Source organism: Schistocerca cancellata, chromosome 8 (assembly GCF_023864275.1).
Source record: "Schistocerca cancellata isolate TAMUIC-IGC-003103 chromosome 8, iqSchCanc2.1, whole genome shotgun sequence".
In the NCBI taxonomy this organism is placed as follows: domain Eukaryota; kingdom Metazoa; phylum Arthropoda; class Insecta; order Orthoptera; family Acrididae; genus Schistocerca; species Schistocerca cancellata.
Genome location: NC_064633.1, coordinates 174,430,434 through 174,457,359, shown reverse-complemented (window position 1 = coordinate 174,457,359; position 26,926 = coordinate 174,430,434).

Sequence of the window (26,926 nt, the reverse complement as noted above, 5' to 3'; positions counted from 1 at the left end):
TCCATGTTTCACTTCCATGTGCGAGTAAGTCCGAGGCGACCAGCTTCAGAAAAAGACTTCTCAAAAGCTAAATTGTTATTATGAGTTACGTAACAAAATTCGAACTAAATCCGAACTAATAATTAAAAACCTGTTGAGAGTATAACATTAAAACAATAATAATAAAACTATTAACATAATTTTCATCTCGTTTTCAGAAATATATATGCAGTGAGAGCAGGGTTTCTAACACTTAAATTTGTACTGGATTATGTTTCTTATACAGCATTAATTAGTATGTACCAATAATGGCGGCGAATGCCAAAACAAAGAGCTATAAAAGTATTTTCCTTAGGCAGCCTAGCTGCCAATTCGCTCCACACGATACTGTTGTATCGTGAGCAGAAATGACGGTGTCTTTGACAGATATATGGAAGAAACAGTAAAAGTAGAAACTTCTTGTGATACGTAACCGGGGCGTGTAGCTCGACAGCCTTTCAGTTGTCTGTTCATATTTTTTTCTTAGAGTAGTTATTGTGCCTTGGCTGTTTTTAGACGCCAATTTTGAAGACGTAGTGCTACTGCCATCTTCGTCCTCGTCTGATACTTTCCATTGTTGTGCCGTTGGTCGGGCGGAAGGGAATTGATTAGGTTGTTGGTCGTCCTTCAGCCGTCCCTGGGTCGGGTTGCCATCCGATTATTTAACCTTACTCTTGGCTGCCTGTCTCACCTCACCTTAGAGCTACCTCCTCAGGCCGACCCATGGAACATGTCTGAGCACCTCTGTTCTGTTGGTTATTGGAATTGATTAGGTTGTTGGAATTGATTAGGTTGTTGGTCGTCCTTCAGCCGTCTCTGGGTCGGGTTGCCATCCGATTATTTAACCTTACTCTTGGCTGCCTGTCTCACCTTACCTTTGAGCTACCTCCTCAGGCCGACCCTTGGAACATTTCTGAGCACCTCTGTTCTGTTGGTTATAGACTGTGATTTTTACTTTAGTCTGAAGTACTGTGCGAGGCCTTCAGCCGTCTACTAATTTAGTTTGTTTTAATTTCAAAATAAGGCCTTCAGCCGACTTAAGTAAAATTTGATGATTGATTTGTTTAAAAATTAAATTTTGCAAGTTTGTCTATCGCAAATTCTTGTTATGTAGGCCTTAAGCCTTGAGTTGTTCAATGTCTAGTGGGTGGCCTTCAGCCGAGCATTTACGTGCCTTCAGCCGTCTTAAATTAAAATTTGGAGATTCATTTGTTTAAAATGAATTTCTTTATAAATTTACGCTATCTGAAACTCTTGTAATTCTGGCCCTCAGCCCTGAGTTGCTCAATGTCTTGTGTGTGGAATTCAGTCGAGTATTTAGGTGAAATATCTTATAACTTGTCTTGAGGCCTTCAGCCGTTCTTGTTCTTGGTGTGGTTTTGGGCCTTTTGCCCAGGAAGTATCTCAGGTTTTTTTAACTAGGCCTTTAGCCATATCGTGGTTCTTAGGAAAATAAAAGTTTGTGTGTTTAGTGCAAGTGACAGTAACTGATTACGGCCCCCTCCACAATCTTAACCAGCGAAACTAGATTTCAATACGTCTTTATTTTTTTCTTCGTGTTTGATACAGTTCTGTTGTTACTGAAATATTATAGATGCTACCTCTGTAAGAGCAGTCCTGATGTTGCCTAATCCCATAAAGAATGGCTTAAAACATCATTCAGAAGCTGGCATTTGCATTCGGCTGCACAGTCCTATAACGGACAGTGCAGTCGGAAAGCAGAACAAAAAGTACTACATTGCGTTGTTGTATGCCTATGAGGTACGAAATTTTATCGTAAGCAAAAATTGAATTTCAACTGACGAAGTGAGTAGTCCGACTAAATTAAGAAACTTACATGCACAGATAAACAGTGATTAAAATTTCTGAAAAATTGGGCTATCTGTTCAGAGAAACAGCTTTATAAATTGAACAGGTCAGAAAAGCATTAGTCTACCCTTGTCCCATATGCATGCAGTTATACGGCTTGGTGTTGATTGATAGTGTTTCTGGATTTCCTCGTGATGGATATCGTGCCAGATTCTGTCCAAATGGCGCGTTAGGTCGTCAAAATCCCATGTGGTCGGCGTGATCAACCCGTAACGCTGCAGACGATATCATTTGCGGAGAGATCCAGTGACCTTGCTGGCCAAGGTAGGCAAGAATGAACGCAAGCAGTAGAAACTCCCGCCGTTGTGAGTGGGCACCACCCTACTGAAATGTAAGCACAGGATGGCTTGCCGTGGAAGACAGCAAAAAGAGGAATATAAAGTCTTCGACGTACAGCTGTGCTTCTTGGGTGATGCCGATAACTGGCAAAGGAATCCTGCAATGAAAAGAAATGGTATCCCACACTCTTGCAGATCAGGCCGTAAGGCGGGTGACTGTCAGGTTGGCATCCCACCGCTGACCTGGGCGTCTCCAGACACGACTCAGCTGATCGCTGGTGCGCAGTTTCACACTTGAATGTCCAAAACATATCAGTCGGATGGTGAAAAAGTAAGGATGGGCAACAAACGCCACGAAAGAAACGCACACCACACATCGTTCCAGAAGGCAAAGCGGATAGCACTTACAGCTCACAAACACAGGACCAAGAAAGTTCTGGCTGAAAAGGGGAACGGGAAGGGGCTGAGTTCTAAGCGGTACAGCCGGCCGTGGTGGCCGAGCTGTTCTAGGCGCTACAATCTGGAACCGCGCGACCGCTACGGTCGCAGGTTCGAATCCTGCTTCGGGCATGGATGTGTGTGATGTCCTTAGGTTAGTTAGGTTTAAGTAGTTCTAAGTTCCAGGGGACTGATGACCTCAGATGTTAAGTCCCATAGTGCTCAGAGCCATTTGAACCATTTTTTTTCGAAGCGGTACTCATCACTGAAAACTATTCTACTCTAGTGAATGACATTCCGAGTCAAGGTCGTGTCTGGAAACGCCCCAGACCGCGGTGGGACTGTCATCCGCTACATGACGCGACAACCAGAAACGATGGTCTGCAGTATCTTTTTTTTTTTTTCATACCAGGACCCATTCGTTTGTCATCCATAGCAGCCTTACATCTAGGCGATACGATATTCTACGCCATAGTTTGCTGTCCTTTAACGCAAGAAATCCTCGACTTACATTTCACCCGCACACGGCCATAGTTTATACTGTTTGTCTTCGTGCTCGACCAAACCTACCTTGGGCAGAGAGATCGCCGGTTTTCTCCCCAACTGAGAACGTTTGGAGCATTATGGGATGGGCCTTCCAAATATCTCGGAATTTTGACGACCCAACGCCCGTGTTGGACATAATTCGTCACGGTATTCCTCACGAGGACATCCAAAAAGTCTATTCAATTAATGTCAAGCCGTATAACGCCTTGCATAAAGGCCAGAGAGGCAATAATAAGTTATTGACTTCTTTAATTTGTGTAGCCTTTTCTCTTGAATAAACTATTAATTTTTTCTGAAATTGTAAGCATTTATTAGTATTTACATGTGCATCGCATCTAAACATACCTGTCCGAGTCAGAGAAGTCCATTGTCATGCGTCGTGTGGTTTTTTTCCCCTTGAGTGTATATTCTAACGGTAAACAGGTTGCAGCACCGAAACCTTATGTACACTAATGAGATTTCGAGAATACAAGTGTCTAGGCAACGTATTCAAATGTTTAACATTGCAAGACCACAGATTATGAAGGCGCGATGTAAGTTATTGGAAATATGAGATTCTTGTTCATTAATAACGAGTGTAACTACCATAATGTTGAATGTAAGTATGCAAACCTATATACGTCATGTTGTACATGTGCCGGATATCAGTTTGTGGGATGAAGTTTGTAACGATTCATGTTGAATGTTTCTTAAGTTTCTTCTGCCTCGTCCACTGATGAATGAATGTGAAATTTTCATGATTCACAAAATTTATACACATTAATTGACATCCGGACTGCACACTCGTCATGTAAACAAAACACGGACAGATATCGCTGATCTCTTTGATTTCCAAAAGTAACTTCAAAACTGACCTATCGCAGCATCGCTGCATCGCTTTATACAGAATTTTAACAATAACCCCTAAAATAAAGCAATATTTATTTTGTACAAATTTGATGTTACAATTAAAATTTACAAAATGTAACGAAACTGATGTTACAGCTGAATAAGTTATAATATACAATATTCAATGACAATCTTTTATAGTAATATCTTTAGTTTCCCAAAAGAAACTCATTCTGCACTTTAATTGCTATAATATCTCTCGTATTATTTTAGTTACGTAATTAACTACAGTTTTGATTAGGTTACTAATATTGAATGGTACTACAGAGCTCGTGCTTTATCCGATTACATTCATAAAATGCACCAATATTCTGGAAATTAGAAAACTGTGAGATGTAAACAATTGGAGAGTTAATTAGAAATTTAATTATTCAGAATATTAATTACAGAGGAAGACATGAAAATAGACTCATAGCCATTAAGATTGCTACACCAAGAAGAAATGCAGATGACAAATGGGTATTTATTGGACAAATATATCATACGAGAACTGACATGTTATTACATTTTCACGCAATTTGGGTGCATAGATCCTGAAAAATCAGTACACAGAACAACCACCTCTGGCCGTAATAACGGCCTTGATACGCCTCGGCACTGAGTCAAACAGAGCTTGGAAGGCGTGTACAGGTACAGCTTCCCATGCAGCTTCAACACGATACCACAGTTCATCAAGAGTAGTGGCTGGCGTATTGTGACGAGCCAGTTGCTCGGCAACCATTGACCAGACGTTTTCAGTTGGTGAAGGATCTGGAGAATGTGCTGGCCAGGGCAGCAGTCGAACATTTTCTGTATCCAGAAAGGCCCGTACAGGGCCTGCAACATGTGGTGGTGCATTATCCTACTGAAGTATATGGTTTACGCAGGGATCGAATGAAGGGTAGAGCCACGGGTCGTAACACATCTGAAATGTAACGTTCACTGTTGAAAGTGCCGTCAATACGAACAAGAGGTGACCGAGACGTGTAACCAATGGCACCACCTACCATCACGCCGGGTGATACGCCAGTATGGCGATGACGAATACACGCTACCAATGTGCGTCCACCGCGATGTCGCCAAACACGGATGCGACCATCATGATGCTGTAAACAGAACCTAGATTCATCTGAAAAAATGACGGTTTACCATTAGTGCAACCAGGGTCGTCGTTGAGTTCACCATCGCAGGCGCTCCTGTCTCTGATGCAACGTCAAGGGTAACCGCAACCATGGTCTTCGAGCTGACAGTCCATGCTGCTGCAAACGTCGTCGAACTGTTCTTGAAGATGGTTGATGCCTTGCAAACTTCCCCGTCTATTGACTCAGTAATTGAGACGTGGCTGCTCGATCCGTTACAGCCATGCGGATATGATGCCTGTCATCTCAACTGCTAGTGATACGAGGCCGTTGGGATCCAGCACGGCGTTCCGTATTACCCTCGTGAACCTACCGATTCCATATTCTGCTAACAGTTATTGGATTTCGACCAAAGCGTGCCGCAATGTTGCGATACGATAAACCGCAATCGCGATGGGCTACAACCCGACCATTATCAAAGTCGGAAACGTGATGGTACGCATTTCTCCTCCTTACATGAGGCATCACAACAACGTTTCACCAGGCAACGCCGATCAACTGCTGTTTGTGTATGAGAAATCGGTTGGAAACTTTCCTCGTGTCAGCACGTTGTACGTGTCCACCGGCGCCAACCTTGTGTGAATCCTCTGAAAAGCTAATAATTTGCATATCACAGCATCCTCTTCCTGTCGGTTAAATTTCGTGTCTGTAGCACGTCATCTTCGTGGTGTAGCAATTTTAATGGCCAGTAGACGAAATTACAAATGAAAATACATCACTTGGTAGTAACTTTTAAGCTGTTTCTCAAGATAGTGAGGTCCTCTGTTACTGGATTCTTAGATTACAATTTTGTGAATTAGAAGCATTGATTTTTCATGCTAACATCTCTGCATTCTCTAGCTATTTATTGCTAAGGACTTATTACTTCAATTTCTTGATTAGTCACTTAACTTAGTATATGTACATAATTTTATCAGTGACAACAATCCACCGATAATTATGACAACGCACGTCGTTAGAGACCATTCCATGTGCTTTCGCAACGAATACCACGTTTTTTCATATATATGGCATTAGGAAGCTCTGAGTTGTCGGATAACTATCCGGATGCTTATAAAAGTAGAAGGTATCGGGCATTTCATATGAGTTCTGGGGGAGGCTGTACCGTTATAAATTCCATCCCTGTTGCCCTTGGTAGGCCAATATATGTGCACTAAATGCTCTTTGTGGATGAAGCTGGATTTGTCGTCCGATGTTATCCCATACGTGCTCGATTGGAGACGTATTTGGTAATTCAGCATGCCAGGGCAACATTTAGACACTCTCTAAGGCAAGTAGGGTTACGACAGCTGTATGTGGACGAGCGTATCCTGTTGGAAACAGGATGCTGTCCATGAATAGCAGCACAACAAATCAGATCTCAAGGCTGAAGTAGAAACTTACATTTAGGGAGCGTGGTAGAACCACTATAGTGCTCCTGTTGTCATACGAAATCGCACCCCAGATCACAACTCCAGGTGTGGATCCAGTGTGTCTAGCTCGCAGACAGATTGGTGGCTGGCCCTCAACTGGTCTCCTTGTAACCAAGACACGGCCACCACTGGCTCCGAGGAAGAAGCAGCTTTCATCATAAAACACAACAAACCTCCACCCCTGCCCTCAAATGAACTCACAGTTGACCCCACAGAAGTCGCAAATGGCGGTGGTTTGGGGTGATTGAAATGGATGCTACGGAGCAACAGGCTCGGAGCTCTCTTGGAAGTGGGGACTGATGACCAAAGATGTTAAGTCCCATAGTGCTCAGAGCCATTTTTTTGTCTTGGAAGTAACCGATTTGTAACAGTTCGCTGTGCCACAATGGTGCCAACTGCTGTTCAAATTGCTGCTGCAAATGCACAACGATGCGCCAGAGCAACAAGCAGAACACAATGGTCTTCCCTCCTGATCACGTGGCAGTCCGAAGACTGTTCATCTAACGACCGTACATTCACGTGACCACCGCTGTCAGCAGTCATGTACAGCTACTGTATTCTTGTCAGTTCGTACTGCTATCTTGCAGGGGGAATGTGAAGATCTTCGTTACCTTATTGCTCGAGCTTGTTCAAAATCAGTGAGGTGCTGATAATGGCATCTTTGTGACGTTAAGGGCTTTCTTGACTAACATCAGCCCGCCACGTCCAGTCTCAGTGGCAACCAACGCTCACAACCTTTACAGCGGGTATTTGAAGCAAACCTGATTTGAATCTATATTGTGGAGTTAATAGCACCAATCTTATGCAGATGGCTTGAAATGTGAATGGACATCATCATCAGATATACAAACACACCTACCAGCTCTGTCGCTCATCTCCTTCTTGGTGCTGCATTTTTTCCGTCTGCGTATTTATACTATGTATTTCACTTACATCCTTATGCAGGTAACAATAGCAGTACAGACAGTATGAAAGGTCATGCGGCCGTAACACTCCTGGATTAGAAGAGGTAAAAATGTCGCAAGATACGAGATATCATGGTGATACATTTCAGCCGCTTTCAATGTTATCATCGTAAGGAACTGCAAGAGGTTGGAATGGTATAGTATTCTTTCTCAAAGATGTAACACTAAAATTAACATTACTGTCACACTGCAGTTACGAGAGTGGAAGCACATTAAAGAGAGAAAGTAGGAGGGTTGACAATGTTATTCTGTCAGTACACAGAACGAGCACTAAAAGAAACCAAAGTGAAATTTCAGAAACTGATTTCAGTTCACAGGCAAAAAATAAAAATTTCAGTTTTATCGATGACTGTAATACTGTCAGAGGCGGCAAAGGACTTGTAAGGTCAGTTGAACGGAACGGGTAGCCACCTGCAAAGAGGTAGTAACTGAATATTAACAGAAGTTGCGTAACAAGAGATGACGTTGAGGTCATCAGATCAGGAACTATACGTTGAAAATACTAGACTGGTTTTGCTACTTGCACAGCACATTAAGTGAGTATGGCGTAAGAAAAGAGACTGTTGAATGCATGGAAGCAAGAAAAAACTTCTCAGCAAAGGAGATACGTTGACATGATTGAAAACTTAAATGGTAATAAGTCTTTTCTGAAAGTATTTGTTTAGATTATAGGATTATATGGAAGTGAATTTTTGTATACATGAATGATTTGACGGACAGGCTGAGAAGCGACTTGCGTCTGTTTGCTGATGATGTTTTGGTATACTAACAGCTGTCGTCGCCGAATGGGTCTATGAGGATACAAGATGACGTAGACAACATTTGTAGTTGGTATTATGAATGGCAGCTTGCCCTAGTAGCAGAAAAATGTAAGTTGAGTAGGGAAAACATTCCTGTAATGTTGGATTATACCCTTAGTTGTGTGTTGTCTGACAGAGGCACGTCGATTAAATAACCCAGCGCAATGGTTAGAGGTAAACCGTGACGTGCAGAACGCTTTGGTTCCAATCTCTTCGAATGTAGCGAAATTTTTTGTTTCTGAATCTAATAAAAAGAATTGGATTATTATTTTTATTCAGTTAATTCGTTTGAACTTAACAATTTTATTTATAATACACTGCTGCGTCATTTTCATCATCGTACAGACTTATTGACTTTTTTATTTGCTCTTATTTTTCTTCCTACCGTTCGTGTTCCGTTTGGAATCTGCCTGAGTCGCCTATAATCTGCAAACAAGTGCCATCGATTACATCTCATCGGCTGGTAACGTGGCAGCTCGTGTACCCACTGTGAGGACAGCTTCAGGAAACAAATGACCATGAGAAGTTACTGTTTGCTTTTAGCACTGAAACTGAATTTTTTCTCTAGTGACTTTGTTCGTAGAGGGTAACTCTCATCACCATGAAAAAAAGCGATAGATGTTTTAATTCTGCCTCAGATAACTGAGCGCCGGCTTCTCGTCTAAGTTGCACATCACTAGGCTGTGGTCAGGTAAGGACATAAGTTTAATTTCAGGGCTACAAAACGCGTGGTCTGCCGCCGTATCATTGGTCACTTAAAATCATCCGTCGAGCGGACATCCCGTACTTCCTGAATACCTCACGATGGCCACTTCCTACATTCAATCACTGTTCAGTATGGGACTGGTTAAAAATTTACCAAAAAAAAACTCGAGAAACAGCCACATCTTTTCAGAAGTTATTCGATTTAAATGACCAGTTTCATTATGTAGATTAATACCATCTCCAGGCCCCTAAGCACTACATGAATAACTGGAGCCATCAATATCTGGATTGCATGAATTCGTTTTTGGAGTGTTTTCATCGAACACTTGTTTTCATACGTTAACAGCATTTCTGTAGTGGCCCATAGTGTTTGTGTTTCACCTTTAACCGAGCAGTAGCTGGTAGCTGATGTGGCATCACTTCAGCACCAAGTGACATGTCCGCTGTGAAGTAACTTTATTCGAACTCTTGTACCGGCATAAGGCACCGACCACCATTCTTCACATTGTTGCTTGCGGAGTATGTAAATGGATCTGGACTTAAGTACACATAACAAGTAGTGACACTCATACCGATGACGGTGGTCGTTAGTTGCAAAGTAGAGTATTCCTATATACAAGTAATGAAAGTTAGTTAAGTTACTGTTCATACTGAAAACTTTATCATTGTTTAACAAACTGAAAAAATTAAACTGAATGTATCAGAGACATACATTAAGCAATGGTAGAAACGCAATGTAATTTCACTTTCATCTATAGATTCAAGAATTTTGGTAGATAAACTTCTTCATATACTACAAATTTGCTCTCAATATTACGTTATTTTAAAATACAGTATCCTCAAAACAACAGGAAGTAACAAGGTAACGCTGAAATACAGCAGTTAATTGATCAGTACCAAAATAAACAAAATCAGAGAAAATTTATTAATATAATTAAATAAAAGCAGTATTTATCAGGAACTGACAGAGTCCATGGTTCGAACAGTTATTTTAAACCTTGAATTACAAAATTCGTAGTTACTTTTCTTACGCGAAATTTTGTTAGTGAAAATTAATTAGTGACAATATGAAGTTTGAAACTCAAGAAAAAAATTTGTTTGCCTTTCTGGCAAAGTTATCGTCTTTAATATTAATCATATTTAGCATTTAAAACGTACAAGATGGCATGGATCCTGTTTCAGGTAATTATGCATCAGTGATCAGGTAATTTCATAGTGACTGTGAAATTATAACTAGAGTTCAGAGAAGAATTACAATGTCTAAATCTGTCAAACCAATTACAAGATTTTTAGTGACTCGCATACAGATGCCAATATTCATTATATTGCTTTGGACAAGCAGTACTGTTCCTTATATTCCTCTTTAAGCCACCAAAGTATCGTGACACGGGGAGCGTGTAGTTACTCTCGAAAAGTGAAGAAATTGCTGCATGAATATTGGCTGCGCCAGAACCGCTTAAACTTGCGTCTCCACTCACTCCCTGCTATACTATTTTGCCTTTTACGATCTGCGGCTGTTAACGACTCTCCAGTTAAGACAGATTCAGTGGCTCGACAGACAGCAATGTTTCTAGCGTGACTAGTGTCTCAACATTACAAATTTTGCAGAATTGTTTTCAACAGTTTGACATAGTATTTCATTTACATTTTTACCGTATTTATGCAGTAATGAAACTGACCTTACATAATAAGTAAAAAAATCACATTAGTGAAAAACTAAAATCAAATATTTTAGTGGCAGTATTATGCTATACTGTCACACATTGTGTTGTAGTGACTTAAGTTCCAAATTCCAGATGGTGAAAGTGAACAAACACTACATGAAAGCCGAGATGGAGATGGATTTGTGAAAGAGATGACAGGTATATTCGTGGCAAAAATGTGTGTGAAAAGTTCAGTTGATGATATGGGAGCTTATTGATCTCTGGATTATGTTCAAAATTCACATATGCTGAGATATTGAAGTTCACCTACAACACAATCGTCATCTTTTTACAGTGTGCCGGTCGGTGTGGCCGAGCGGTTCTAGACGCTTCAGTCTGGAACCACGCGACCGCTACGGTCGCAGGTTCGAATCCTTCCTCGGGCATGGATGTGTGTGATGTCCTTAGGCTGGTTAGGTTTAAGTAGTTCTAAGTTCTAGGGGACTGATGACATCAGATGTTAAGTCCCATAGTGCTCAGAGCCATTTTTTTACAGAGTCCAAATTTTCAGGTATACGCTACACAGCAAAGAATCAACCTAGGAGATAGAAAAGATCTGCTGTAACTGTTCGTTAGATAATACATGCTGAGAGGTGAGAGGGAAATGTTAGTTTTAGTGACTTTAGGAAACAGGTTATTGTAATGACGTGGCGGAATGGAAGAAATAGCAGTTCAGTCTGAGGAACACAAAACTTTACGAGCACACGAAACATAGAACGCTCTGCACAGCGCAGTACACATACCAGTGCCATACTTTGTTTTTGGTGGAAACACATCGTTTATTACGACTGAACAAGAAATATATTTCTTTGCAATGCATTGCTTTGCTAACAATAACAGAACCGATTTTGTGTAGTCCATTTGTAGCTTTGGGGGAGATATTGTTCTAAGGAACTGGGATAGAAAACGAAACAGCAATCTGAATGCAGTCTTCCTGCATACAAAAACTGAAAGTGCGTTTCTTTTGTCGGAAAACTGGTAGCTATTGTTTTGTGGAACATAAATGGGATTCTACTCATTGATTGCCACGGAAAGGTAAATTAAATACTGAGGGAACCACTCAGGAAATACGCTATACCTCAAACGCTATGGTGAAATGACTGACAAGAAGAACAAGTTACTAGAATATGTAATTTACCATAGACTCGATACCCTCATGCTTACAGACAATATGGTGTGTTTTGTTACCTTGTGAGAGCAGCATCCAGGAGAAACCTTCCACGAGGAGAGCATCATGCACTGTGTTGGAAGGAGGAGAAAAACAGTATCGCTGCTGAATTCGCAGATCCCAAGGCCTATATGCGACTTGGAACTTCTGAAATTTCTGGATATTCCGGAAGACAAAATGAAAGAAAAAAAGTCGCAAGTATCAATCTGACCCATTCCTACGGGATCTTTAACTTGTAAACTAAACACTTCATAGACACAGTGAAGTAGCATTCCATAGTTATTGTTTGTCGCTGGCTATTTAAGCTGAAACACCTTGAAGGTGGCACGAAAAAATGGTGAAATCGGCATCAAGTACGTTTCATTGGATAGGCAATTGATTAGTATTTCATTATAATTATTCAAAGTCGATAGGCGTAACGCATCTACACTCTGTACATGAGGACAAATTACGCAGCAGCTATTTCTCTAAAAAAATCTCATTTGCACGTTATTTGATCATGACGCAGTATTTAGCAAGGAGAAACGTCCACCAGAACGCATTGGTATTCCAGATCGGCGAAATCGCTGTCTGCAAAAACTGCGGGTTACGATTCTACGCTGCTGTTGCTGCTCAGTTTGATTGAGATACCACGGCTGTTCAGGAGCGCCATACTCAGCAACGTGCTGTATCTCAGCGAGCCCAGTTGACTTGCGGGTGATAGGACAGAAAAACTGTGCATAGCAACTGTTGCTGGGGTTTACCTTTAGTCACCAATCGAGAGGGGTGCATTGACAGTGGAGGTACAATTGTCAACTCTAGAGGCAGGAATGGTACGACATCGTCCTTTTATAAAAACCGAGAGATCTATCATTCATTGTAAAATGCGACCATGATATACAGAGAAACAGGCACAAAACCACTTGCCGGCGGCAACGACTGATGATCTCAAGCGTAGAGTTGATGTAGTGTGGAATAACATACCCATATTTATATTTCAATCTCTGCTAGACTCAATGTCCAACTAGTTTACACCTGTTTTTGCTGCCAGAGCTCGTATACCTAGGACCAGTGTTTCTACAAAAATTCCAGCACACTTTGCACTTTAATGGTCTCGAAAAGTTCAAGGGTTAGTGCAGGTTGTTTAAATGTGTGGCAAGGTAGTGATGTTAAATGCATGACATCATCAACCCAAACTTCTACCCTACCCTGCCCCTCCCATTTTCTGCCTTCCGCCTCATTACACCCTACCAAAACGAAGTCAATAGAGATAGAGAAATCCAAGATAGCAAAAAAAAAAAAAAAAAAAAAATTCCTTTATCCCCATCCCCTCCCCTTAATGCAAACTATCACAATGAAATTTTGAAATGGGGCATCTATTCAGAAGACAATTTCTAGAAATAACTATGTGCTAGAAATAAATAAGTTCTAGGATGTGGGAACGAGTTTTCAATCCTGCTTCATACTCCACCCCGTCATGCTCGTCTCCATCCAGTCACAGTGAAGTATTAAAATGATGCATAGAAACGATGTGAAGTTACACTATTTCTGGCTTATAAGTGGGGTGAAATTTCATTATTTCTCTACACATACTCTAGAATAAAAATAATCTTGAGTTACATTATTTCTGTTAGATAATTATGTATCCCCTGTGAGATGGTAAAGTTATGTTTAAAAGTGGTGTCACATGACATTATTTGCGAGAGATTATGGAAAACTGCATGGACATATATAGCTCTGGCGTAATATTAAAATGCAGTGTAGAAATGTTGATATGGGTTATTTACGTAAAATGGCGCAAGGTATTTTCCTCTGAATTGTACACACACATATCATTGTATTTCACATATAATGTACTGTACTCTTGACACATGTGATCCCTTTCAATGTCATTCATATGCGAATTACTATAGTCCTTAAACACATGTAATGTATCATAAAGAAACTAACATTTGTTCTCTATCCCTCTCCCTCCCTCACCCCCCGCCTCTCTCTCTCTCTCTCTCTCTCTCTCTCTCTCTCTCTCTCTCTGCCTCTCTCTCTCTCTCTCTCTGTCTCTCTCTCTCGCTCTCTCTCTTTCTCTCTCTCTCACACACACAACACATATGCACTCCAGGTGTCCACCATACCTCACCAGGGAGTATTTTTCAAGGTAGTCACGGTTCCTCCCCCTTAGATGCATACCATTCACTCTAGTTGACCATCATTCTCCCTGGGTGACCAAGAAATTGTTCACTGTCTCGGAAAACAGATCACTGATATATGAAACAAGTTACTGGTTAGACAAAATGATGGTTAGTAGAGAGGAATATGGGCAGTGGAAAGATCGACACTCGTAGGAAAACTGTAGTGAATGGAGATTTATTAGCAGTGCAAATTGGTGGTTAATGGAAAGAAAAATGATCAGCAAAAGTAGAAAAAATTTTTTGACTGTGCATTTAATTTCCTCAAATTTATAATAATTTCCACATAATTGTGAACTTTAATAAACTTCTTCTGTAATGTTTCGAATATTTCTATGTCAAAATGTTAAAAAATATATCGGCTCAACCACTTGTTTATAGAGTAAAACACTAAGATTGACGCGTTTAGGAAGTCAAACTTCCATCATCAGAATAATAAAAAGTAAAAGAACCTGTTAAAACTCGCTAAAATGGAACATGCACCAGGCAGTTGATAATAAAATTAAAACATCATGAATCATGATGGTCGCATCCGTGTTTGGCAACACGGCGGTGAACGCACATTGGAAGCGTGTGTTCGTCATCGCCATACTGGCGTATCACCCGGCGTGATGGTATGGGGTGCCATTGGTTACACGTATCGGTCACCTCTTGTTCGCAGTGACAGCACTTTGAACAGTGGACGTTACATTTCAGATATGTTACGACCCGTGGCTCTACCCTCCATTGGATCCCTGCGAAACCCTAGATTCCAGCAGGATAAAACACGACCTCATGTTGCAGGTCCTGTACAGGCCTTTCTGGACACTCAAAATGTTTGACTGCTGACCTGGCCAGCACATTTTCCAGATCTCTCACCAATTGAAAACATCTGGTGATGATGGCCGAGCAACTGTCTCGTCACAATACACCAGTCACTACTGTTGATGAACTGTGGTATCGTGTTGAAGCTGCATGGGCAGCTGTACCTGTACACGCCATCCAAGGTGTTTTTGACTCAATGCCCAGGCGTATGAAGGCCGTTATTTCGGCCAGAGGTGGTTGTTCTTGGTACTGATTTCTCAGGATCTATGCACCCAAATTGCATGAAAATAATTACATGCCCGTTCTAGTACAATAAATTTGTGCAATGAATACCCGTTTATCATCTGCATTTGTTCTTGGTGTAGCAATTTTAATGGCGAGTAGTGTAGCTGATGCAAGGAATATACAGGGCGGTCCATTGATATCTCACGAAATAAGTTTTCCCCCTTCAAGCTAGACAAGTTTCGGTCTTTGTAGTTTTTTCGTTTGACTCTTATTTCGTGAGATATTCGGCCCGGTCACGATCAATGGACCACCCTGTATAAATTTTGGATGCGTCCGAAAAAATGACGTTTTGCCATTCGTGCAACCAGGTTCGTCGTTGAGTGCACTATCGCAGGCGCTCCTGTCTGTGATGCAGCGTCAAGGGTAACCGCAGCCATAGTCTCCGAGCTGATAGTCCGTGCTGCTGCAAACGTCGTCGAAATGTCCGTGCAGATGGTTGTTGTCTTGAAAACGTCCCCATCTGTTGACTCAGGGATCGAGACGTGGCTGCACGATCCGTTATAGCCATGCGGATAAGATGCCTGTCATCTCGACTGCTAGTCATACGAGGCCGTTGGGATCCAGCACAGCGTTCCGTATTACCCTCGTGAACCCACCGATTCCATATTCTGCTAACAGTCATTGGATCTCGACCTACGCGAGCAGCAATGTCGCGATACGATAAACCACAATCGCGATGGGCTACAATCCGACCTTTATCAAAGTCGGAAACGTGATGGTACGCATTTCTCTTCCTTACACGAGGCATCACAACAACGTTTCATCGAGCAACTCTGATCAACTTCTGTTTGTGTATGAGAAATCGGTTGGAAACTTTGCTCGTGTCAGCACGTTGTAGGTGTCGCCAACGGCGCCAACCTTGTGGGAGTTCTCTGAAAAGCTAATCATTTGCATATCACAGCATCTTGTTCCTGTCGGTTAAATTTCGCGTCTGTAGCACGTTATCTTCGTTGTGTAGCAATTTTAATGGCCACTAGTGTATCATCAAATACATCTGTGTCTCTTAGATCAGCAATTCTCAGTAATATTACTTCGAATTTAAAGTTATGTCGCTCCTTTAATCGTGAGTCCCGAACTAACTGCCAAATTTAATAAAAATGTTTTGACTGAGTATCAACGTAGCAGTGGAGGTTGTTGAAAGATTGCGGGTAACACTTCAAGCGGGAGGCGTTACAGACACTGGAATAGCTTGGAAAAGTTCGTCTGGAGCAGTTGCCTTTCCTCGGAAGGTGGACTGCACCGAGAAGACTTTTATTGAATATTTTAAGTGTCTGGAATAACGAATGTGCGCCACGTCCACGAGCTGGCGGCCAAGGTGTGCGGCGGGGTGCCCCAGAAACTAGTTCGCCGCAGGGGACGTGTAGCGGACGCCGGCCAGCAGACGCGGTCGACGCCAGGCGCAGTTTCGCGGTTACTAGCTGCCAGCCAGCCCCGCCTCGTGCCGGCTTCGGCACAATTCTCTCGCAAACCGCGTTTTAGATTTAACTTCGCTCTTTCAGGTGAAACTGAAATTGGTGCCGCCAATTTCCTAGAACACCGGCAGCAATATAACGTTTCGCTCAGACAGCGAGAGGCAAGCGCACCCTCTATTGTTACATCCAGCAGTGTAATGCATCTCTAGCCAGCTTCCCGGAAAAGGTTTTCGCTTTGATGTGTGACGTAATTAAAAGACAGATGAGTACAACAGATTACTCTATGGTATAAACAAAAATACAGGGTCTTCATAAGTAAAGTTCCAGTTTCAAAACGCCGTAGAAACAGAAACCCTGCTCAGTATGAATTCTGACATTTGAACAGAATAATACTGACGCAGTGAGAGCCGTCATGGGAAAAAACGAAATTTGATCAATAGATGGCGGTGTAAGCGTCATAATATGCGCACCAACAGACGCGCGGCACGTCTCTTTTCCTCATTTGAGTCCGAGACGCCCAAAATGACTGTCCGCATGAAGGGTCGAGTGCTGGTGACAAAACTCTTTTAGAAGAACGGTGACCGTGCGGCAGCAGTCCCGCAGCAATTCCGGACACTCAAGGATATGAAAAAAGGGCATTGGTCGGATGTCTGCTAAGCGTTTGGAGAAAATGAACAAAAAGCGAAACGACAGTTTCCTTTTGAAGAGCAGTGTGGCAGACGGAGGAAAGCAGCTGATCCAATGTCTGCCGAAGATGTGGCTACAGCATAGCAGAGGGTCGATAGGTGGTGTGCAAAACTGCAGTGGCCGGCCGCATTGGCCGAGCGGTTCTAGGCGATTCAGTCGGGAATCGCGCTGCTGCTACAGTCGCAGTTTCGAATCCTGCCTCGGGCATGGATGTATGTGATGTCCTTACGTTAGCTACGTTTAAGTAGTTGTATGTCTAGAGGACTGATGACGTCAGATGTTAAGTCCCATAGTGCTAGAGCCAAAATATGCAGTGCACGGCGAATTTCTCGAACGGTGAACATGCCTGCGAGGACGTTATGGAAATTCCTGCGAAAGTCCTTCATTGCTTTTCATGCAGAATGACCCATGTTAAGAACTTGCTTCCTGCAGACCTGCCATGAAGACAAATATTCTTTCTGAAATCTGTTTCTCGCATGGAAGTGGGCAATGAATGGCCACAGGAACTCTCTGTGGACAGGCGAAGACCACTTCCATCTCCAAAGAGATTTGGATTCGCAGAATTGCGGAATATGGTCTAGGAAATCCGCACGCACATCCGCCAGTATCAGTTGATTCTGTAAAAACTGTCTGTGTGGCGCTGATTGAGGGCATCGTTTGTCGTACGCTCGTATTTTTGCGAAGAGATGAGTCCTGCCTCTCCCTTTACCTGTACCATCACTGCTAACCCTAAGAGGTTCTTTTGCGCCACAACCTCACTCCAACTCTTCAACAGTGTTATAACCTCACAACAGTAAAAATAATTATATGTATAGCATTCACATTTAGCTTAACCTACCAACAGGTAAATTCCGTAACCCACCAATAATAAAATGAGATTAACATCCTAATAAAAAAATGTGACTCATATATAACCTTTCAATAATTAACTGACTGTGAATTTAAACTGGTAAATTTGGACGTCAGCAGTCCTGCGTCATGGCCCTGAAAGATCATACTGAATAAATTGAAAATTCTTACCTCAATAAGGTCGCCGGATAAGACATATATATCTGCTCCAATAAGAATTTTTTCTGGCACAGCCCAGTGCAATGCTGGCCGATAGATTTGTCAAGTATAAAAAGAACAACTGATTTTTTTCTCTACAATAATCGAGACGACCATGGATTGGAGAAATTAGTAAATTCTTTAAATTCAGATGAATGATTGTCAACAGTTACTTTTTATAAGAAAGATTATTGTCAAGAGAGTTTCTAAAAACATTTACATGGGACTTGATATAACAATAGTACATATGCACGAGGCTGATTTTTACTCACACTACATCGCTCAGGCACCAACATCGTTCCCCACAACCGGCCCAGCCAACTTGACACACACGACTCCTAGCTACTACTTACTCATACTGCTACACAGTTCGTACTGCAGCTTACACTGCTCTCTGGTTAGTGATTCTCTTATAGCTTACATATCGGAGGCAGCGCGTGAGCAATCCATTGAAATTACATCTCCTCGAGTGCACTAGCAACAAATTCCTTAATCATGGACCTCTTACATAACCCTCCACTTGTGGGAGGGTGGTGGGGCAAAAATTTGACAGCGATGGTGAGTCAATTGGACTTGCCATGAGCAACAAATTTTTCTATAATCTATTTAGTTTACTAAGTCTACAGAGTATATACATGTATATAACATTATTGATAAATAATATAAGTACAGAACATATTAAAAAGTGAAATAGAGTGCACACGCACTGAGTACAGAACATATTAAGAAATGACAAAGTGTACACGCAATGAGTACAAAATGTGGTGTCACCGCCAGACACCACACTTGCTAGGTGGTAGCTTTTAAATCGGCCGCGGTCCGTTAGAATACGTCGGACCCGCGTGTCGCCACTATCACTGATTGCAGACCGAGCGCCGCCACCCAGTAGGTCTAGAGAGACTTCCTAGCACTCGCCCCAGTTGTACAACCAACTTTGCTAGTGATGGTTCACTGACAAAATACGCTCTCATTTGCCGAGACGATAGCTAGCATAGCCTTCAGCTACGTCATTTGCTACGACCTAGCAAGGCGCCATTACCAATTACTATTGATACTGTGAATAATGTACCGTCCAGAGCGACGTTCACCGTTAATGGATTAAAGTTAAGTATTCCACCAGCTATGTTCGTTTTTTCTAAATTCTAATTTTCTTGTTCTGTTCCAGACCTCACGCCAGCCTGTGTGAGCTGTAACGCGTGCCTATCGGCTTCCTCTAGTAACACAGTGTTGGCTCTCCTGCCAACCACAACTTTGGCGACGAGGCAATACCGCGTTCTTAACTATACTGCCCTGATTTACTTGTGTAATGGCTTCGCCACCATCTGCAGATGTACTGTCCGAATTTTATGGCTTACAGAATCAGCAGACGCAGGCATTACTGGAAGCCCTTGGACAGCTCGTCCAGAGTCAACGTGCAATGCAAAACGATGCGGGAGCCGCCGCAGCCACAACACGCAGTTGCACCTACTTTTCGTACTTTTGATGCTGCACCGGAAAGCTGGACAGAGTGGTGACGCCAATTTCGATTCCATCTCGCCGCTTACAGAATTAAAGGTAACGAGCGGCAGCCATTTTTGTTGTCTTCGGTCGGCGTAGAAACGTACCGTGTGATAGTCAAATTATTTCCCCGATGCGATGTAGCTACTCTGTCCTACGACGAAATTTTGTCTGCATTAGGTGCATATTTCAAAGAATCAGTCAATGTAGTTGCTAAACGGTATACCTTCTTTCGTACAAAACGTACGGCAGGTCACACTAATCGGGCGTTGGTTGTAACCTTGCAAGGCCTTACTAGGGATTGTGCTTTTGAGTGTCATTGTGGACTCCCTTATTCAGATAGTATGGTATGTGATGCAATTGCACAGAACGTTTCTGATGTTCGTATAAGGGAACAGATTTTGAAACTAGTCAATCCCTCCCACAACAAGTGATGGACATATTGGATCGGCAGTACGCATTTGACTTTGCTCAGGAATCATTTGAAACTTCGCCACACGTGTGTCAGGTTAACCGGCCCGCCGGGCGAGCTGCACGGAACAGTAAACAGCACTCGCACCCGGCCGCGCCACTGCCGTCAGGTCTCAGCCACGTGTACCTCGCCGTAAAGCAAATGTAGTGCTAAAATCATGCCCGCAGTGTGCTACTAGACATTCGCATGAGAATTGCCCATCACGCCAAGCTATTTGCTTTTACTGTAATAAAAACGGACATGTTCAAAGTGTTTGCCAGAAAAAGCTCGGATCGGAAACTCAAAATCATTCCAGGCCCTTTGCTTCACGCCAGAATTGCAATCAAACCAATGATCTCGGGCTCGCGAAACTTCGCCCATGGAAATTCATATAGTTCATTCCACTCCGCCCAGAGCCACTCTCTCTAACAGTGACTGTGTTCGTCCCACAAATAGTGTGCGTCGACATCGCTGGTACTCCAGGCAATTCGCAAGTGATTTTGTACCAGTGTCAGTTCATGTTGCACGAGACAGTCGCTCTTGTCGTCAGCAGGGCAATAAACGTTTTGTGGACATGGACATTAACAGCAAAGTGATACCATTCCAGCTCGATACCGGGGCTGCAGTTTCACTGATCAATCAAGACACTTACAAACTGCTGGGCACACCTCCATTGCGTGCCGCAACTGTTAAGTTAACTAGCTATTCAGGTCAGGCGATCCCTGGTAGGACAGTGCAGTCTTCTTGCAACATACAAGGGACTAACAAAACTTGTGTCATTTTACGTCCTTCGTTCTTCTTCTGCAGTGAACTTGTTTGGTTTCGATTTATTACAGTTGTTTAATTTGTCTATAGTAAATCAGGTCCTATCAGTGAACCAGACTGTGCCTTCCAACAGTGTTTCTCGTCTATGTGAAGAATTTGCAGACATTTTTGCACCACGCCTTGCTTGCGCTAAGAACTATAAAGCACATTTGGAACTGAAAGTAAACGCACAACCAAAATTTTTCCGAGCGCACAATGTTCCCCACACATTACGTGATGAGGTCGCAAAAACATTACATGATTTGGAATCACAAGGTGTACTTGAACGTGTGCAGGCTTCACTCTGGGCATCACCCTTAGTAATTTCCAAAACCTTCGGGAAAATTGAGACTTTGTGTGGACTTCAAGGCAACAATGAATCCACAACTAGTGATTGCAACTTTTCCTTTATCCTGCCCGGAACGTCTTTTTGACAAACTGTGCCCGGGTAAATATTTTTCGAAGTTGGACCTAGCAGATGCGTACTTGCAAATACCGGTGGACGAATAATCCTTGCGCGTTTTGATAGTTAACATGCATCTTGGTGTTTTATCGATTCAAACTACTGCCATTCAGGTGTGCATCCGCCCCTGCATAGTTTCAGCAATATCTACAAACTGTTTGTGCGTCGGTCCCTACTGCAGCAAAATACGCTCTCATTTGCCGAGACGATAGTTAGTATAGCCTTCAGCTATGTCATTTGCTGCGACCTAGCAAGGCGCCATTACCACTAACTATTGATACTGAATCATGTACCATCAAGAGCGATGTTCACCATTATTGGATTAAAGTTAAGTATTCCACCAGCTACGTCCGATTTTTCTAAATTCTAATTTCCTTGTCCTGTTCCAGACCTCATGCCAGCCTGCCTGAGCTAAAACGCGTGCCCTTCGGCTTTCCTCTAGTAACACGGTGTTGGCTATGCTGCCAACCACAACACAAAATATATTAACAAATGATATAAAGTGCACATGCACAGTATAAGTCTTTAGCATATTTAGGAGAACAGATTATATTAACAAATGAAGTGAAGTGCACATGCACTGTGTAAGTCTTTAGCATTTTTACATGAATTAAACATATGAAGGAGTGAAATAAAGTGCACATGCACTATAGAAGTCTTTAACAACTTTAACAATAACTGAATACATTAAGAAATGAAATGAAATGCACACTCACTGTATGAGTTTCTAACATTTTACAAGAACTAGGAAAGGAATGGGAAGGATAGCATCATGGTCGTAGCACAGTGGGTTGCACGTACCTGCACTGAAAGTCCATATCTTTCTACAGAAGCACAACACCAAGTGAGACAATCTGAAGTTCTCTTCCCTGAAGTATTTGTCAGTGTAGTCAATACACTGAAATGTTATATTAAAATTCTATGTTTTCATTTTGGTAGTGTATTAGGTACACCAAACAGTAGGACCATAGTGACATCTCCATCGTTCAAGGTGGTGGACAGCTTGATGTGTCAACACCACATTCCTGTAGAATCCATACTCTTACATCAACGTAGAATTAGTGCAAAAACCAATAATAGTGTTCCATGATATTGAGGAGGGACAGGATATACGGATATTGCAGTAATTGCTGGTAACTAAGTCAGAAGGTGAAGGACATTAAGTCTTATGCTAGTCATCATTCAGAATTACACTAGTGTATCAACCGATTTGAATAATTTTTGGCATTCATTGGCTAGTTACTAAACATTAATGTAGTATGTATCGAGTATTACAGAACATTACCCATAAGTCATCTCATTACAGTAATTATTGCCATAGCATTTATGCATAAGTCATCTCATTACAGTAATTATTGGCATTCATTGGCCAGTTACTAAACATTTATGTAGTATGTATTGGGCGTTACAGAACATTATTCGTAAGTCCTCGCATTACAGTAATTATTGGCATAGCATTTATGCATAAGTCATCTCAGTTACAGTAATTATTGGCATAGCATTTATGCGTAAGTCATCTCATTACAGTAATCATTGCCATTCATTGGCCAGTTACAAGGCATTTATTATGCATTATTCAGAAGTCATCATTCAAAACAAGAGTTATTGGGTGTAACATCAAGCTGCTAGTGTTTATATATGATATCATGTAAGTGATATAAGACTTATTTAAAATTTAAGACATTGGAACTAGTATTCAAGGTATTTATTCCAATAATACACAGACATAATGAAATTAATACATCAGAGATATTTGCATTATATTTAGGACTAGAAATATATCTTAAACTGGTAGCATTATTTAGTTGTATACTCGTAACAGTTGAGACAGGTAATAACTTCCTTTTTTTGTGTTAGCAATGCATTGCGTTGGGATCGATAATTAATTGCTGGGGCATGAAAATATTTCCTTTTGGCTTATTGCTGGAAATAAGGATTATTAACGTCATTCGTCAGGAGTCAGCTGTAGCAAGGTTATGAAACAAATTGAGTGTATGTGATCACATTCATAAATGATAGACACAACTGGGTAAAAAGTGCATGTACTAGAACATGTTTAATAATTAACTGCTTATAGCATATTAATACCATGAAAAGGTTCTGCTGTAAAAATACAAAATGGATTATTGACCTGAAAGAAAAAAGTGTATATTATGCTGAAAAGTAGTAAACTTCAAATTAATTGGAGTGAGACATGGTTGTAGCCTGTCCCTGATGTAATTCAATCTGTATTATTGAGCAAGTAGTAAAGGAAACAAAAGAATAATTCAGAGTAGTTATTAAAGTCGATGGAGAAAAAATAAAAACGTTGACGTTCGTCGATGGCATTGTAATTCTGTCAGAGACAGCAAAGGACTTGGAAGAGCAGTTGAATGGAATGCTGTGTGCTCCGCCTTATAGGCGGGTGACCTTGAACGAGCTTCGCTCGGTCACCACTAGGCCGCGGAGGATCGCGGTCTAGTTTTAACAGAGCGCGATCCGCTGGAAAATTCAACTTCCGGTGACGTCATTGCGCTACTGAGCAGGCTTACTTCCTGCCACGCCCAGATAAGCTTATCGCTATGACGTCAGGGGACTGTATATTTAGTTCCTGAGGCAACTGCATGCTCATTCGACTCGAGGCAGCCGCACGAAGCACACAGCAATGCCTTACAGGAGGAGAAGAGTATTTCGTCGTTCAAGAATGCCAGTTTACAAGACTGTTAGCAGTTTTGATTTCACTCCTAACCAAGTGCCTCAACAAGAACTTATTACTGGTCCTATTACATTTGTAGTATGTAAGATTAATTTCTCATGCACAATGAACGAGGTACAGAGTGGTAATGGTTGGATGACTTTGGCTGTTGTAAGAGGAAATCAGAAACCTCTTGCTGGTCTTGAGTCCTATTATAACAGAGATATTGTCTTGAAAGGGGGATATTGTCTTGTAAGGGGGATATAAGATGAACATCAACAAAAGCAAAACGAGGATAATGGAATGTAGTCGAATTAAGTCGGGTGATGCTGAGGGAATTAGATTAGGAAATGAGACACTTAAAATAGTAAAGGAGTTTTGCTATTTGGGGAGTAAAATAATGGATTATGGTCGAAGTAGAGGATATAAAATGTAGAGCCGCAATCACAAGGAAAGCGATTTTGAAGAAGAGAAATTTGGTAACATCGAGTATAGATTTAAGTGTCAGGAAGTCGTTTCTGAAAGTATTTGTACGGAGTGTAGCCATGTATGGAAGTGAAACATGGGCGATAAATTGTTTGGACAAGAAGAGAATACAAGCTTTCGAAATGTGGTGCTACAGAAGAATGGTGAAGATTGGATGAGTATATCACATAACTAATGAGGATGTATTGAATAGAATTGGGGAGAAGGGGAGTTTGTGGCACATTTTGACAAGAAGAAGGGACCTGTTGGTAAGACATGTTCTGAGGCATCAAGGGATCACAAATTTAGCATTTGAGGGCAGCGTGGAGGGTAAAAATCGTAGAGGGAGACCAAGAGATGAATACACTAAGCAGATTCAGAAGGATGTAGGTTGCAGTAAGTACTGGGAGATGAAGAAGCTTGCACAGGATAGAGTAGCATGGAGAGCTGCATCAAACCAGTCTCAGGACTGAAGGCAACAACAACAGCCATGAAATTTCTGTAAAAGTACTTGTGGTGTCTGTGGGCGATCTGTTCCATTAATAACAATTTCGTTGACATGACATGAAATTTATAACTGACGTAGGTGATCCAGAATCAAATACAGCTGAAAATGAGGATGATCCAGTCTTTACTTCAATGACAGGGTGGGAAATGTTTTTTTTTTTTTTGTATAACTGGTTCTTCTTGTAAAAGTGTGGCTCGGATGTCGTCAAAAGTAATAACATTTTCGTGAACAAGATTCTGTGTGTCAAAAGTATTGCTTACGTTGCTGGAAGATGCAACCTGTACCATATCTAGTCATATTCGTTCAGACGTGCTGTTATTTGCAGGAGGATGCTGTGGCATTTCGACTATTTGTACTGTTTTGTTATTTCTTCCTGACGTATTTGGCTGAGGAAGATACCGACTGTCTGGTTCATTCATAATAATCTGTTGTTGTGGATGACTCTGCTGCTGATAAGACCTACTGTTATTAAATTTACGATGAAAACTATGCTCATTACCTTTACGTGTGTCATGATAATCATTGCTATACAGCGTGTTGCGATTTGAGTTCAAATGATGTATTTTCTGTACGTTATAATTTCCTTGTTGTTGTGCGATACTATTTGGTGGATCCGATGCTATACGTGGAGGCGGCGAAACATTAAAGCTTAGTTGACCTTGCACATTACATTGTTGGTAAGGTATGCCAACTGGCTGGTTTTGTTGATGTTGTGGGGAAAACCCTCTACTGTTGCCAAAAAATGTTTGCTGTTGGTGATAATTATGACGATACTGATCATTAAAATTTTGTGACTTATTCAAATTATACTGATAGTTCGGGAGTGTCTAATGAAAATTGTCACTTTAGGGTAAAACTTGTCATAGTAGGTTTTCTTTACTCATTTCTAATCCTAGATAGATCGATAGTTGAAGAGTTGTCTTGATAGATGTAAAGGATAGTAAAAGAGAAGGCAGCAGTACAGCAGTACACAAAACTAAAGAGGAAACAGCACTACTACGGCTCGGGGCCCTGTGCATGCTGCGGCACATATTCATCGAAGCGCAATGAATCCCCTGAGGTCACTTACGCGCTGCAAATACACTCCTGGAAATGGAAAAAAGAACACATTGACACCGGTGTGTCAGACCCACCATACTTGCTCCGGACACTGCGAGAGGGCTGTACAAGCAATGATCACACGCACGGCACAGCGGACACACCAGGAACCGCGGTGTTGGCCGTCGAATGGCGCTAGCTGCGCAGCATTTGTGCACCGCCGCCGTCAGTGTCAGCCAGTTTGCCGTGGCATACGGAGCTCCATCGCAGTCTTTAACACTGGTAGCATGCTGCAACAGCGTGGACGTGAACCGTATGTGCAGTTGACGGACTTTGAGCGAGGGCGTATAGTGGGCATGCGGGAGGCCGGGTGGACGTACCGCCGAATTGCTCAACACGTGGGGCGTGAGGTCTCCACAGTACATCGATGTTGTCGCCAGTGGTCGGCGGAAGGTGCACGTGCCCGTCGACCTGGGACCGGACCGCAGCGACGCACGGATGCACGGTAAGACCGTAGGATCCTACGCAGTGCCGTAGGGGACCGCACCGCCACTTCCCAGCAAATTAGGGACACTGTTGCTCCTGGGGTATCGGCGAGGACCATTCGCAACCGTCTCCATGAAGCTGGGCTACGGTCCCGCACACCGTTAGGCCGTCTTCCGCTCACGCCCCAACATCGTGCAGCCCGCCTCCAGTGGTGTCGCGATAGGCGTGAATGGAG